We start from the raw sequence: 14455 nt of genomic DNA, 5'->3' as shown, positions 1-14455 counted from the left end.
ATTACTGTATATATGGGATTTTTGTTTTATATTGAGGATTTAAAGACATGAGTGATGGTGTCTCATTGGTACAGAAGGAAGCATGTCAGTCCATAAAAACATGAATTCATTATTTGGAACATTTCATGTGGAAACTGTTTATTGATGGATTTTAGAAGAACACATATTTCTAAGTCTCCTGAGAGTCACAAGAGTAGTGACAAACTTAATCTCTACATTTCTTTTAGTCCATATAGAAATTCTGGCCTACAAATTGTGCACATATAGGTTTTCCATTTTAAAATGTCCAGAGAAAATCCTTGTGACTTCCCACTTCATCAGTTAAGGTTGAAGTAGGCATGTAGAGCATATCTTCCTCTGCAAGGATGAATTGTTTCAATGCTACAAAGTCAATGAAAAGGTAATTTAGGCTTTGTAGAGACAATTTTAATGTAATCTTCAACCAAAACAGACTTTAGATTTTTGCATTATAGTTCCTCTGAAAATAGTCAATTAAGTTCAGATGTTCTACAAATGCCATGCATCTTCTTTCTCTGGGTTAATATTTTGTTATTTTTCCTGCTTTGGATGTATAAAAATGTTTTTAACATTGGCAATTGTTATCTTGTAAAGCCCAATAAATAGTTATGGGTTAATTTGTAACTCTCTGATTGGTTTTAAAACAGGTGCTTTTTTGTTTTTTGCAATTCAAAAGTTTTACTGTTTGTTTGTTTTTTTTTTTTAACCTAGTGGGTAGTATGTAACCTTGAACATTAAAATGTAAATATGTTAATTTAATTTAATATACATGAGAATTATACCTTCATGTACTTAAAAGCTATATTTTGACAAAAAGATTAATATATTCTCTTTCAGTTTCAGACCACCACATTCTTATTTTGTTGTCTTGAGAAAAGAAGTAGAATTATGAATTAGTTACACATACATACACTCACTTATACAGACACATGCATGCACATAAATTATGGGAAAAATATTTGTTGCTTGAGCAACATTGTTTGATATTGCTTATGAATCCCACAAAAGCGCACTGACTTATAACTCCCATTTTCTTATTTAATGCATGGCCCAGCTCATTCCTTCTCCAGCCACTGCAAATGAACTCCAGATGCATGTGCCAATTTGTGCATCTGCCTTATGTGGGTCCTGCCACCACACTATTTCTCTTTCTGCAATATATTTAAGGTCACCCTGTGTAGCAATTTCCTTCTCATTGCTGGGACAAAGCACCTGATCACAGGCAGCTGATGGAAGGAGTGTTTTTATTCAGGTTATGCTTTTAAGGGGAAGCTTCACCACACCATGGTGGGGAAATCACTGTATGATCAAGAGCTGGCTCCGATTGTCACATATCAACAGGGAAGTAGCAGAGAATCAGACTAGCTATGATCACCTCATTTGAACACCTAGTAGGGCAGAATTGGTAAATTTCAAGGTTCCATATCAAGTGACAACTTCTTCAAAGAAGGCTCCACCTCCCAGATGGCCATCAGCAAGGGAATCAAACACTCAGGATGCCTGAGGCTATGTGGGGCATTTCAAGTTCACACCATCACAACCAGTGAGGCAGAGTAGGAGTTTTGTTCTTTTTAGCCATGCTTCCATTTTGGAAAAACTTAAATAGTGACTTTTAGATGTAACTGAGAGCATTTAACTTGATTTTCACATGATTGGCCAGTATTATCCTAGATGCGGTGGTTTATTCCCCTTCCATAGACTACTGCCTTCCTAGGTAAATAACACAGCTTCTAATTTTGAGCAGTGCTGTGTGCCTTTGGTAGGAAATATTTTACACTATGTCTACAGTGACTGCTCTATACTGAAAGATGGTTTTGGCTGTTGTTTTTGATACATCAAGAAAAGGAAATAAAGAAATCCCTAAGAGTCAGCTTCCTGGTCTGCTGAATGCCAATGTGTTTGGATGCTGAAATGTTTATGGCGTGAGATGGGTATTTTGCTGCAAGTGATTAGATCAATGCACCTGCTGCAGGTTTAGATCATCTTTTAAGACAGATTTATTGAACAGCTCCAGAAGCTTGGCACATGGGCACTTGAATGCATCGATTCAACTGGAAAGTTTAATATGGATGTGGTGAGACTTAATGTTCATGGTATTTAATCTATAAGCAAATAACACTGTTTAAAAAAAAACACATAGAAAGAATAAAATTTTGAAGCTTATGAAAGCTTCCAAATAAAATGTCTTATATATGCTTAGACAAATGTAGCAAAGTGTCACTGGCTTACACAAGTTTTTTTTTTTAAATAGTTTTATGTATTTAACTTAATTTTCTTTGTTTATCTATCCATATTTTTTGTCACATGAACTTTGAATTACTTCAATCTGTTATTTCTATGCATTACTATAAAAATATATTAATCATGTTGCAGTATCCTTTATTTTTGATCTGTTGGTTTAGTTTTGTCATTTTACAAATATTTTTGTTTAACATAAAAATCATTTTAGCTGGGCACGATGGCACACACCTTTGATCCCAGCACTCTGGAGGTAGAGGTTGGAGGGAGGATTATGGTGACTTCAAGGCCACCCTGTGATTACATAGTGAATTCCAGGTCAGCCTGGGCTACATGAGACCCTACCTTGAAAAAACAAAATGAAACAAACAAACAAAAAACCTCATTCTGAGGCCATGTACATTCAGGTTTGTATGGCCATAGACATAAAAATCATTTAAAGTTAAGGCCTTTCGATTTCCTTAAATACCCGATTCAAAATAAAGAAGACAAAATCGGGTGACCATGGAGGTTTTAATTTGAGCTAAAGATATGAACTTCACAGCAAATGAGGTACTTCTGAGCCAGGAGACGTGCCAGCAAAGGGGAAGATTACTTTCAAGTGTGTGATTCTAACGCGAAGCAATTCTTGATTCTCAATTTTCCTTCATAATCAAAAGTCAGAAAGCACAGCTATAGACGAAACACTTTGAAAGCTATTCAGCCCAGCTAAGGTCAAAAAAGGCTCTTGAGACCATTTCCTTGAAACCTTATCAACAAAGTTCAGAACTATAATGAAATAACAAAAAAAGAATTGTGGAATAGAATAATTTGCCACTTCAATTTCTCTCTTCTCCTTTTTATACTTCTTCTCTTGTTCTCTCCTACCTCACTCCTTCTTTCCCTCTCTCCATCCCTCCCTTTATTCATACTGGGAATGAACTGAGAGTTTCACACTGTACCACTGAGCTATGCCCCAGCAGCTTCTTGACACTGAACCCACTACAATCTCAGATTATCTCTCTCTGGCTGCAGTTGTCTGATACCATGTAGTGAAGACAAAGGATGCTGCAGGCTTTCTTGTGACAGGATCAAATCTTCACAGGCTTTTGTGATTACATGGGTCTATCTTGCTCATTTAATGGCGTATATTGTTTTGGTTGCTTTTAGTTGATTGCTCAAGTCTCTTAAAACTCTCTTATCCTATGTCAAAGGAAAATATTTTAAAAAGTTTCTCTCTTGAGATTTTTGGTCTCTGAGTATTATATTGAGTACCATGCACAATGCATTAAGATGAAAATGTTAAAAGGGTTCAGAAATATAACAATATGTATTCGTTGAATTGACCTTCTGATTTTTTCTCTTAGCACCATATGTCCTCTCCTATGACAACTGATGCAAACAGTATCTAAAGGCGGGAAAAGCCATTTTAAAATTCCTAAATACATCCTTCTGACGGTTAGTGGAGAGTAAATAAATTGTTATCAGTTGATAGGATGCTAGGGATCTCTCCTGCAAAACCTTTCAAATTGTTTCCTGAAGTGACACAGATAGTGCATAATTTCCCTAGTGACAACATGGTTTTAGGGAAAGAACCTGAAAAATAGAAAGCTAGCAGCATAACTTACTTGCTGTTGGCTACATTTAGTAAGATACTGAGAAAATGATACCCCTCTAATGTGACATAGGGATAAAAGCGGACAAAGAGAACACAGACACAATGTCTTGCAATGTCTGAGGAGACAAGCAGGCATGTCTTTCTTATCTTCTATTTGTGACAATAAAGCGACAGTGTCTTTGAACAACAAAAAAGCTAATAGATATCATCCATCCTGTAGGAATCAAATAAAAGAGCGACATGTTTGCTCACTACTAAAACCTATCACTAGATTAAAACCTAGCTCCAACCAAAGTCTTTGTAGTTGAACAAGTGAAAGAATAGGTTGAGGCTCAGAGAACCTGAAGTTACGTTGAAAGCAAACAAAACTGCAACTGTAGCTTTTGTAATAGGGGCTGGAATACGATATAGGGTACCTAATACAATTTTTTTTAAAAAAAACATTACTCTGAAGGGAATAAGAGTGAGATAAAATAATGTTCATAGAAAACAAAATAAAATGAGACAGCTCCTGGGTTCCCAAGTGTTGTGGAATGGCAAAGTTCAAAAAGTTGCTCAGTCCCTAACAAGAACCTGTTCTCTAGTTCTTTAGCTGTGGTTATGGAAAATAATGAAGAAGGAAGAATTCTAGGGGAAATAGCACAGCACTAGAGTTCACTAAACAGATAGGAACTGGAAAAATATTTCAGAAGTTCCAAGTAAGCTGAACCCTTTATTTGTTTGTTTGTTTGTTTATTTATTGAAGCAGGGTCGATGGATTGCACCTGATACATGAACTCGTGAAAAAAAAAGAAGATTAAATTATTCTGTTCCCAGCATAGAAAACTTTTGAAATGTCTAATCCCATTACTTATAAAAACAGAATAATGATTTTACTTTTATAGTTTTAAAATAACAATTTTATTTAATAAATTTTTTATTAAAACAATGCACCAGTTCAGAGAGAGAGAAATCAAGCTTTCTCCCCCACCCCACACACACTCCAGTTTCTTTTTACCTAAAAGGCTAGCCTCCTCTGCAGTATCAGAGTGGAACATTCAAATAACCTATTTCAATGCCTAACACATAAAAGATGCCTAGAGAACTTTTAGTCTGTTAAAAATAAAGAAACTGTAGCAAGAATACAGTTGACGAACAAGTTCCACTACAAACGTAGAAAATCTTTGCAATTTCTGCCCAGCCATACGTTTACACCCTATAAGCCAAAACCACCTTCATCATAGTGTCTCCACTTTCATCTTTGATGAGTAAGAATGCCATTTGAAATTCCGTCTTTCTGTGGCTCCAATAGATGATTATGAATTACTACTGAATGACCTGCCTTTCTCATGTCCATACCCTTATGAAATCTCTTGATACGTCGTCAGGCATGGTGACTTGCTAACAGTAATTGAAAATGTCAGCAATGTTTAGATTTCACCTCTAACAACACATTACGGAAGAGCCAGACTTTTGCCTGTCTTCGCTTTCCTGTGTCCTCTCACTGGCTGCTTCTGATGAAACCAGATGCTGTGTTAATATTTACCCCATGGAGAGGGCTCCATAGTCAGGAACCAATACAGCCCATCAGCAAGTACCTTGATGAGGGAACAAGAACTTCAGATAAACGTCTGCAAAGAGTGGCCCTTCCAGTTTTCACTGAGTCCGTTTGGAAGGTGATGGCACAGCATCAGACTGTGAGACAACTGAGATAAGTGGGTGTTGTCTAACACCTTGCACAAATCAAACGACATCTTGACCCTGCTCACACAAGGTGGGCAACATTACTAGTTCTAAGTTTTGTGTCCTGAACACTCAAACCTACTTCTCTAGAATAGAAACCGGCAGTGTTTGAGCTACGGTTTCCTTATCTTTCATTTCTGATACAGTGAAAATTCTCATTCCTAATCTCATACCCCCCCCCTTCTTCCTTTCTGTCTCTTTCTTTCTCTTTTCCTCTCTCTCTCGATTGTAATCAATATGTATCATGAGTAATAAATCACTTGTTCTGGTACTATGCCACTCATATTGTGGAGATATTTCATACTGTGGAGTGTGACGTAACCTAGCATACTCTGATATATTCAACATAAGTGTACTTAAATTTGCTAAACTGGAGGGGGCCAGATCCTGATGTCCAGCCCTAAGGTGTCATTAGGGGAGGATCTGAATTCCAATGCAAAGCAGTAAGACAGCAGTCTGAGCTCAGCAGTCTGAGCTCTGGTAGGGTCCCTGCTGTTTGTGGCTGCTTTTGTTTTTGCTGCTTTTGGTTCTTAGCGGCTGTTTTCTTTGTTTCTTTTTGATTGGACGTATGCAACCAGCTTCTTCCACCATGGATGGGATGCCCTCTGGGGTAAATAAATAAATAAATAAATAAATAAATAAATAAATAAATAAATAAATAAATAAACCCCTTCCTTCCATAAATGGTGTCTGGCTTGGACGTTCATCCCGGCAACGTGGAACTGACTACAACAAATGCCAAAAGATGCTGCCTGAAAAACTTGGCTCAGGGTGGTCGTGTTCCTAGAGTCCCACAAAGGCTTCTGCTCATAAATAAATATTGTGGTTTAATCACAGAAAACAAAGACCTGAGTCCTACCGTTATTCATCAGTCTATATCACTGGAGCATTTCTATTGAGATATTGCCTTGAGTTTTATAAAAGAATGCTACACATATTGTGACGAGATTCAGGCTAGCAATAATTTCTGAAATGATATAGACATCCTCCTGTCATTTTTTGTACTAAGTATTTATGAAAGGGATTAGCAACCTCAGCACTGGTGATATTCAACAATTGATCAACTCTAAAATATTAAAGAGATTCTGTGTCTGACTTTATCTAATTTTATGCAAACTAAGTGAGAATCTGTATCTCCCTAGCATGGAAGTTTATGCAATTTTAATTTTACCTGATAAACTTAGTTTGCTTCTGTTTTTCTTTGGTTTTCATTCTCATTGCAGCATCCTTTTCTACTGACTTTTGTGTACAACAAACTTTACAATACAGTACTTTGTTGTGTTTCAGTCTAAATACTTATGAATGATATACCTATTTTGAATATTTATTTAATTTGGTTTTAAGGGACCAATTTATATTTCTTGTCCTTGGAAATCATGTACTATGTCTATGTGTCAGTAAGGAAAAGGAAATACATATATAAAGATGCCTGGACGGACAAGTCCACACACATTAGGTAGATGATTGATAGATGATAGGCAATAGACAGGTATACAAATCCAAGGTCACTTGCTAGTTCTTGAGAGTATTTGCTACAATATATACACATTTCTGATAGAGAGATGTTAAATCCTTCCATTATATTATGTTCTTAAGTTTATTTGTGTGTTTGTTCCTTCATGTTCAAGATAAGTTGAGATTTTATGCAATGTACATATAAAAGTTAAAAATATCATTTTGGAATTTTTTTATATGTAGTTGAACTCCAGAGATACACAACCATACCCAGCTCCAAATCATAGATTTTTTAACAACCTCAAGTACAGGTTTAGCACCATTTCATCTTGTGACAGAAAGCCTCCCATCAGTGTTCTCAAAGGTCCTGTGATTTGTCCTGAGAAAAGGAATTGAGGGTAAAAGGATGGGATGTGAGGAGATGTGGTCTGAAGCTCTGGCCATTGAAACTAGCTTTGAACCAGAGTAAGGAGTTTTAAATGCTGTTACATTTTAGTACAAAGGATAACTGAAGCTTCCTTGGGGCATATGTTATTTATCTTAACATCTTGAAAAGCCTGAAATTTGGGATTTTACTGATATAAAAGTGGAAAAGGGCATTTTCATCCATAATTATCATTTTTGTCGATACAACTATAATTAAACCATATGCCTTTTTTTGGGGGGGGGTGGCAATGGACTTCCAGAATCTTCTAATAGCCTTTTGGTTTAACAGTGGTAGTACTAATAGTGAAAGTATTTTCTTTCTGTTTTCTGTTTTGGTCGTTGTGGTTTGAGTGGGTCTATGCATGATAGCATGTTTATAGGTATACATATGTGTGTGGGTACACATGCACATGCTATACATGCATGGTGAGGCTAGGGGTTGAAGTAAGGTGTCTTCATCAATGTTTTTATGACTTATTTATAAAGGTTGGGTCTCTCACTGATTTGGGTAGAGAAGTTGGCCAGTGATACCTATGGATGCCCCTGTGTCTTCCTTCCCAGTGCTGGGATTATAGGGCTGGCATTTTATGTGGGTATAAGAGATTTGTAATTAGGTCTTCATGCTTGCCTGGCATCCCCTTACTGACTAAGCCAGCTCCTCAACCCCTCTCTTATATTCATTTGTCAAATTTCTTTTCTCCTTGTCTCTCCCTTTGTTTTGTTTCCTGTATTAGTTCCTTCCATACATTTCCCTGATTAACTGTTCTTAAGTAACTAAATATAAAATGGATTCTCTAGGAACAAGAATAATCAGTGGTGGATTGGAGAGATGGCTTAGCAGTTAAGGTACTTGCCTAAAAAGTCAAAAGACCTTGGTTCAATTCCCCATGACCCACATAAGCCAGATGCACAAGGTGGAGCATGCATCAGGAGTTCATTTGCAGTGGCTGGAAGCCCTGGCACACCTATTCGCTGTCTCCCTCTCTCTCACTCACTCTGCCTCTTTCCCACTCTCAAATAAATAAGTAAAAATAAAATATTTTTTAAAAAAGAATAAACAGTGGTGATTCTTAGGTGAACTTGGAAAATCATTGGGAAATCTAGTAATTCTTAAGCCCAATTTACTATATTTACACGTGTAGGTTGCTTAAGTTAAAATAAGTGCATTATTAGTGGTCCCTGGAATTTTCTAAATTTTACTTATTTGTGAGAAAGAGAGAATAGGCACACCTGTAAAGGAACTCCAGACATATATGCCACCTTGTGCATCTGTCTTACATGGGTCCAGAGGAATCAAACCTAGTTCTTTTGGTTTTGTAGGGAAATGCCTTAATCACTAAATCATCTCTCCAGCCCTGGAAATATACTCCTTTGTGGACTCTTTGTCTGCCTTGAACATCTGCAACTTTTAAAGGAGAATATTTCATTTTATGATAAGATAATCTTCTAAATTAATTGAAGTTTGTACGTCTCAGCTTCTCAAAGTAAATAAAAACAGATTGGACACCTGGGCATGGCGGCATACATCTTTAATTCCAGTACTGGAGAGATCGCAGTGAGTTTGAATCCAACCGGCAAGTACAGAGGGAGTTCTAGGTCAGCCTAGGTGAGAGCGAGGCCTACCTAAGCCCCACCCACAAAAACACCAGCTTGATCATAATGCAATATTTCAAAATCAGGCTCTAAAGATTGGTTGGAAAGACAATGTGTGACCAGGTTTCAGAGCTCCTAAGTGATGAATGTCTGATTCTACTTGACTGCATTCTCTGCCTTTCTCTCTCCTCTGTACCTCATATCTAGAAGGATCTGAAGGCATGGCACAGAGGTTAGATTCCATCATAGTAACTGGTGAAGAATGCAGTGGTTATCCTGGTATAACATCACTGTGGCATGTGTTGTTCAATCATGAGCTCCTGCAAGAACTGAACAGGCACATTACTCTTTGCCTGTCTCATAAGCCAGGTAACTTCTGACCACTGAAGAAATCAGTGTATTGACTTCTGCAATCTTCATTTTTCTTGTCTGCAAAATGAGCATTGTATTTTTGGAAACGATTTCAAGAGGTTTTGTAAGGATCAGGTAAAATTATAGTTGACTAAGTTTGTGGCTCACTTAATACATATGGAAATACATCTTTGACTCAATGGCACATATGAAACTTTTATTTCATCCAGATTTTCTCAATCTCCACATGAGGTGATCTCTAATGTCTTGTTTTGACTTTATTCTCTTCATGAATTTGAAAGGTTGGATATAATTCCATTTGCCTCAGTGTTGAAAGTAAATCTCATTCTTTTCTATGGTTCATACATAATATGTAGTAACTCCAACCTCACAAAAAAGGTATAGAAAACTATATTTTTTCCCCTAGCCCTGAAGCCAAGGCTGTATGCCAACTAACTGTGACAATCATTTTCTAATTTCAATCAATTACACTTACCTTGCCAGTGTTAGAAGCCAAGGCATCTACTTATGAGTGGTAATAGCTATTTCGGTACCCCAAGAATAGTAGCAGTTTCTAGGACCTCTGAAGTAATGAGTGCAAGTTTATTTATGTTTATGAATACAAAGTATATTGGGTCCTAAAGAGTGGTTGGCATGGTATGTACTAAAATGTTGACAATATCTAACAGTAACCAGCTGAAAGTTAGTTTGTCTAGATCATTTTCCAAACTGAGACCCTTTTAAAGTTTAAAAGGAGTTCTTTCAGTGACATAGGTGTAAACCAGGGTGTGTCCTAGGCCAAGGAGGATTTACATTTGCGCTAGTGAGGATATTTTTGTTTTGTGTCATTGTCCATAATGGTTTTTGTGTTTCTTACAGTTGTGCAATATAGAACTTAAGTGATTATTATGGAATATTACTTTAGAAGCTAGTAGCTACTTTAAAACACAGAAACTAATGTGCAAGATTATGAGATTTTCAGGGGCTATTCTAAACTTCTTCCTCCATGGTAACATGCTGTGCATCGTAAATGAGCCTCTCTAATAGTTTCTAAGTTATGATTACAAGTATTTATGAAAAACCTAACTTCAAGCCTTTGGACAATACATACTCATGAGATAAGTTAAAAATATATTGCAAAAGTACCAAAAGGTTTTATGTATCCACAATTAGTTAAATCAATTTGAATATATGCTTTTGGGGGCTTTATCATCAAATTATTCAAACTACTGTTCCAGATGAAAAGAGCATCTAATCTTCCACTACAGATGTTTCTTTTGAGGTCTTTATCTGTCAATAAATTTTGTTCCAAGAAAACTAAGGCATGCTTCTTAGTGGTAATCCTTCTTTTCTTTTGAACTTGCTGCTTTGTTATGATGCTTACATATTTGATGGATAAGTTTTGAGGGGAAAGTTGGAGGTTTACACTGGTTTAGGGTCAAATAATGTGAGATGTGAACCATTTTTATAGCTTCTTTGGTAAATTGCAGTTTGGATATGACCTACTTGAAGTACAGTCCATAACTTAACTCCCAGAGGTGAAAATGTAGTAGGAATCTTTTAAATCTTGAAGATTTAGAACTAAAGAATTATTAGTGCCATCGAGTTAGTCAATTTACAATTTTACCACCTGCCACTTCATGGTTTCAATCTCAAGTGGCTCCCATGTTTTGATTAGGTAAGGCAAACTCAAGTAGAATTATCACTGACACTAAAAGGTTATTTTATGTAATCAACTGTGATCACAGGGTGATGATAATTTTCTCTCATTGCAGGAATTAAGATTTTTCAGGCTGATTCTATTTCAAGAGAGAGTTTGTTTCTGTTGTACACTTTATTCTTCAAAGATGTTTCTTGCACACAGCAGTGTATTAATATTTACAGAGACGCTCATTCTAAGAAACTTAATGATTCTTCTTCTCTCTCTCTCTTTTTGTAGTGTTCAGCTCTCAGGGAAGAAGACTTATCTCTGCAGGAGCTTCTGAGTAGGGTGGTTTTCCATTGCTATGACAAATCTGAAAAGAAATCATTTGTATCCCAGGCTAGCCTTGAGCTTTCTCTGTAGCTGAGAATGATCATGAAACTTTGAATTCGATCCCTTTATATCCATTTACCAGTTTCTAGAGTTTCAGATCAGCACCACCACTCGTGGCTCATGTTATTATGGATCGAACCCAGGGCTCTAGGTATCCTAGACAAGCACTCTGCCAACTGAGTCACATCCCCAGTTCCACTTACAGGATTTCAATTTTTTTTTTCTTAATGACTCCATTAAATTACTTGTTTTTGAGGATATATTGATTACAAAAATGTGCTTTGCTCATTTTAACTAAAATAAACCACATGAACCCTATGTTTACCCGTAAGAGATAGCTCTTACTTAGCTCTTAGGCTGACTTAGGCACTATTTTCATGATTGTCCACTGGTGTTGCTAAATCACATCTCCCCTGTCAAATGCAGACTTAATGCTTCCTGTTATGAATAAAGTTTTACTTTTTAACAGTCACCCTCCTATAAATCTACTACTTTCAATGGCTTTTTATCTTCTGTGAGAGCCATTGAACAGTTCCAATACCAAATGTATGGCCTATGAAACATAAAATATTTATTTGACTTTTTGTAGAAATTGTTTTTCCAACCACTGTAGCCAATTTTGACCTCCTCAGCAACTTCATAGAATGCTATTCTCAGCATAGTCTTTGGAAAAATGAAGAAATACATGAAAAGGGTGTGATACCAAGGCCATGCTTTTATGCAGTTGCAAAAGGCCTGGGTCTGCATACTACTTATATTCCAAGCTGTGGCCAACAAAGCTTCAAATGGAAATTTTTGCTGGTATGAAGTAGCAATCAGCCCAATACATGTTTACTTCTATAAACATAAATTGACTGGGTATTAACATTTTTTTCCAAAGCATAAAATCCATTGTCATTGTGGGATACTGGGGAGTTTAAGAATAAATTTGTGGCAAGGTTTCATTAACTGAATGGAATTCAGAGAGACAAAATTCACCCCATTTACTGAAAACAAATCTTCTATTTTACTTCCTATATATATTCTTTGAGAATTTGGTATGCATAATTTACATTCTATGATGATACATGTGTTATCCAAGAGAGGGTTAGTTAGCCTAAGACAGATGGAAATTGACTCAGGATAGTCATGGAATTTGATAGCCTCATTTTCCTTGTTTCTTTTGGGAGTTATGGTAGACACTAAGGAAGTGACTGTAACTGCTGAAGATAATTGATAATTTTGTTATGATCAAAACTGGAGATAATGTTTATGGCTTATATGTACAGAACTTATCATTATTTAGTACACTCATTTAAATCCAAATCCTATAAAAAAATTATATTTTTTCACTAATCAGAACAGATTTTCTGCAGGCCCAGCCCATGATGAACTTCCCAGTAATAGGCAGGGCAAATACTTTTTTTCACACTTGGAGCTGGGTTCCCATGGAAACACTTGCTATATGTATTCAAAAGAAACTACTCTTTGCTTTCATAATTTTTTCCCCTTTTCCTTTCCTTAGATTAACCTTTTCCATTGAAACCAAATACTTTGATCTTTAAGAAGCTAAAATCTAATACTGGACTTAATATCTAATTGATGCCTACATGATATTTCTAAATAAAAGCATGTATTCATGCATAAGCACCTACATAAATAATAGCATATTGACATTTTCCTTTATGATAGTTCTTTAAAAATAATCAGAACCAGCTTTGGACAAAGAAAACATCCAAATTTAAAATGAGAAAAATGGGATTTGCAAAAATGTAATAACATAGTAAGGATTTTTGTCCCATTGCCTAAAGATAAAAATATAGCACAGAGATTGGGCTGAGAGCAGACTGTGTTAGTACACACTGCCAGTCATTTAAAATCGAATCACTGGGCAATGTGAATGTTGTTTGTACACAGCTTCTTCATGAATACCAGGCACTCAATCAAAACATAAATCATTTCTAGTAATTAACTCTTGGGAAGAAACTGCGTTGGATGAGGTTTCTTGATTAAATGATTAATTAAATGATTAATCAGAGGAAGAGAGAATAAAATGGTGTGGTGAAGCAGGTAGCTGTTGTATGCTGAAATTTCTCCTTACAGACATCTTTAACTAGAGAGAAATGTACCTAGAGATTAAGATGCTGAAGTTCAGGGCATTTGATTTGTGGGTAATGGAGTGGTGTTGACCTCAAAGGTGTTTATGTCTTGTCTATAAGAAATTCAGTCTTTATTGGTTGCAAGTAGTGTTTTCAAACCAGTTTTTTCCCTTCTAGGCTACTTTCCCCTCTCCTTTTGCCCTCAGCCCAACTTATCTTCCTTTCTGCTTCCATGTAAAACTGTTTTTTATTTTTTGTTTTTTGTTTTTTTGGTCCTTTTCCCATTCTCATCACCTCTTGCTCCTTATTGACATATTTCCAACAGGACTTCTGAAGATACATAAACCTTTTTCAGAATATACATTATAATATAAAAAAGATTAATATGGTCAACAGACAGGATTAAAATTGAATTATCTATTTTCTGTAGATTTCTTAATTAAAACTCATGATCCTATGAAAACTTTGCAGATAAGTCGATGTGAGAAAGCATATTAGATGTAATTAATAAACACAAAATACAGTTTTCTGAATTTTGTGTTGTTAGTATATTATGTATTTAACATTTATTTCAGGAATTTGTCTTCAGTAATTTTCTAATATGTATTTTGCTGTGATACTTTCCCTGAACCAAGTAAATATTTTTACACAGTTATTTGCTCATTTTCTAAGAAGGGTAACTCAACATTTCAGGTCCCTCCCATGTATATGACCTCTTATTGGTGGAACCACATGGAAGTCATGGTCTGTCATGGGTCTACTGGAAGGACAGGAAGGCATTGGATGCAGATCAAAGTTAAGAGAAGGCAGAATGCTAAGACCATCATCCATGTTCCACGCTGATGAATGATTAAGGACAGCAGCAAAACTCACATCTCTCTTCCCTAAAGCAGGTGTTCTTTCTCTTTACCTTTCATTACCTCAAACACTGTATTTAAAAAG

The sequence above is a fragment of the Jaculus jaculus genome, chromosome 11 (assembly GCF_020740685.1).
Source record: "Jaculus jaculus isolate mJacJac1 chromosome 11, mJacJac1.mat.Y.cur, whole genome shotgun sequence".
Lineage (NCBI taxonomy): Eukaryota > Metazoa > Chordata > Mammalia > Rodentia > Dipodidae > Jaculus > Jaculus jaculus.
The sequence above is the reverse complement of the archived record's forward strand: the minus strand, read 5'-3'. Positions refer to the sequence as shown.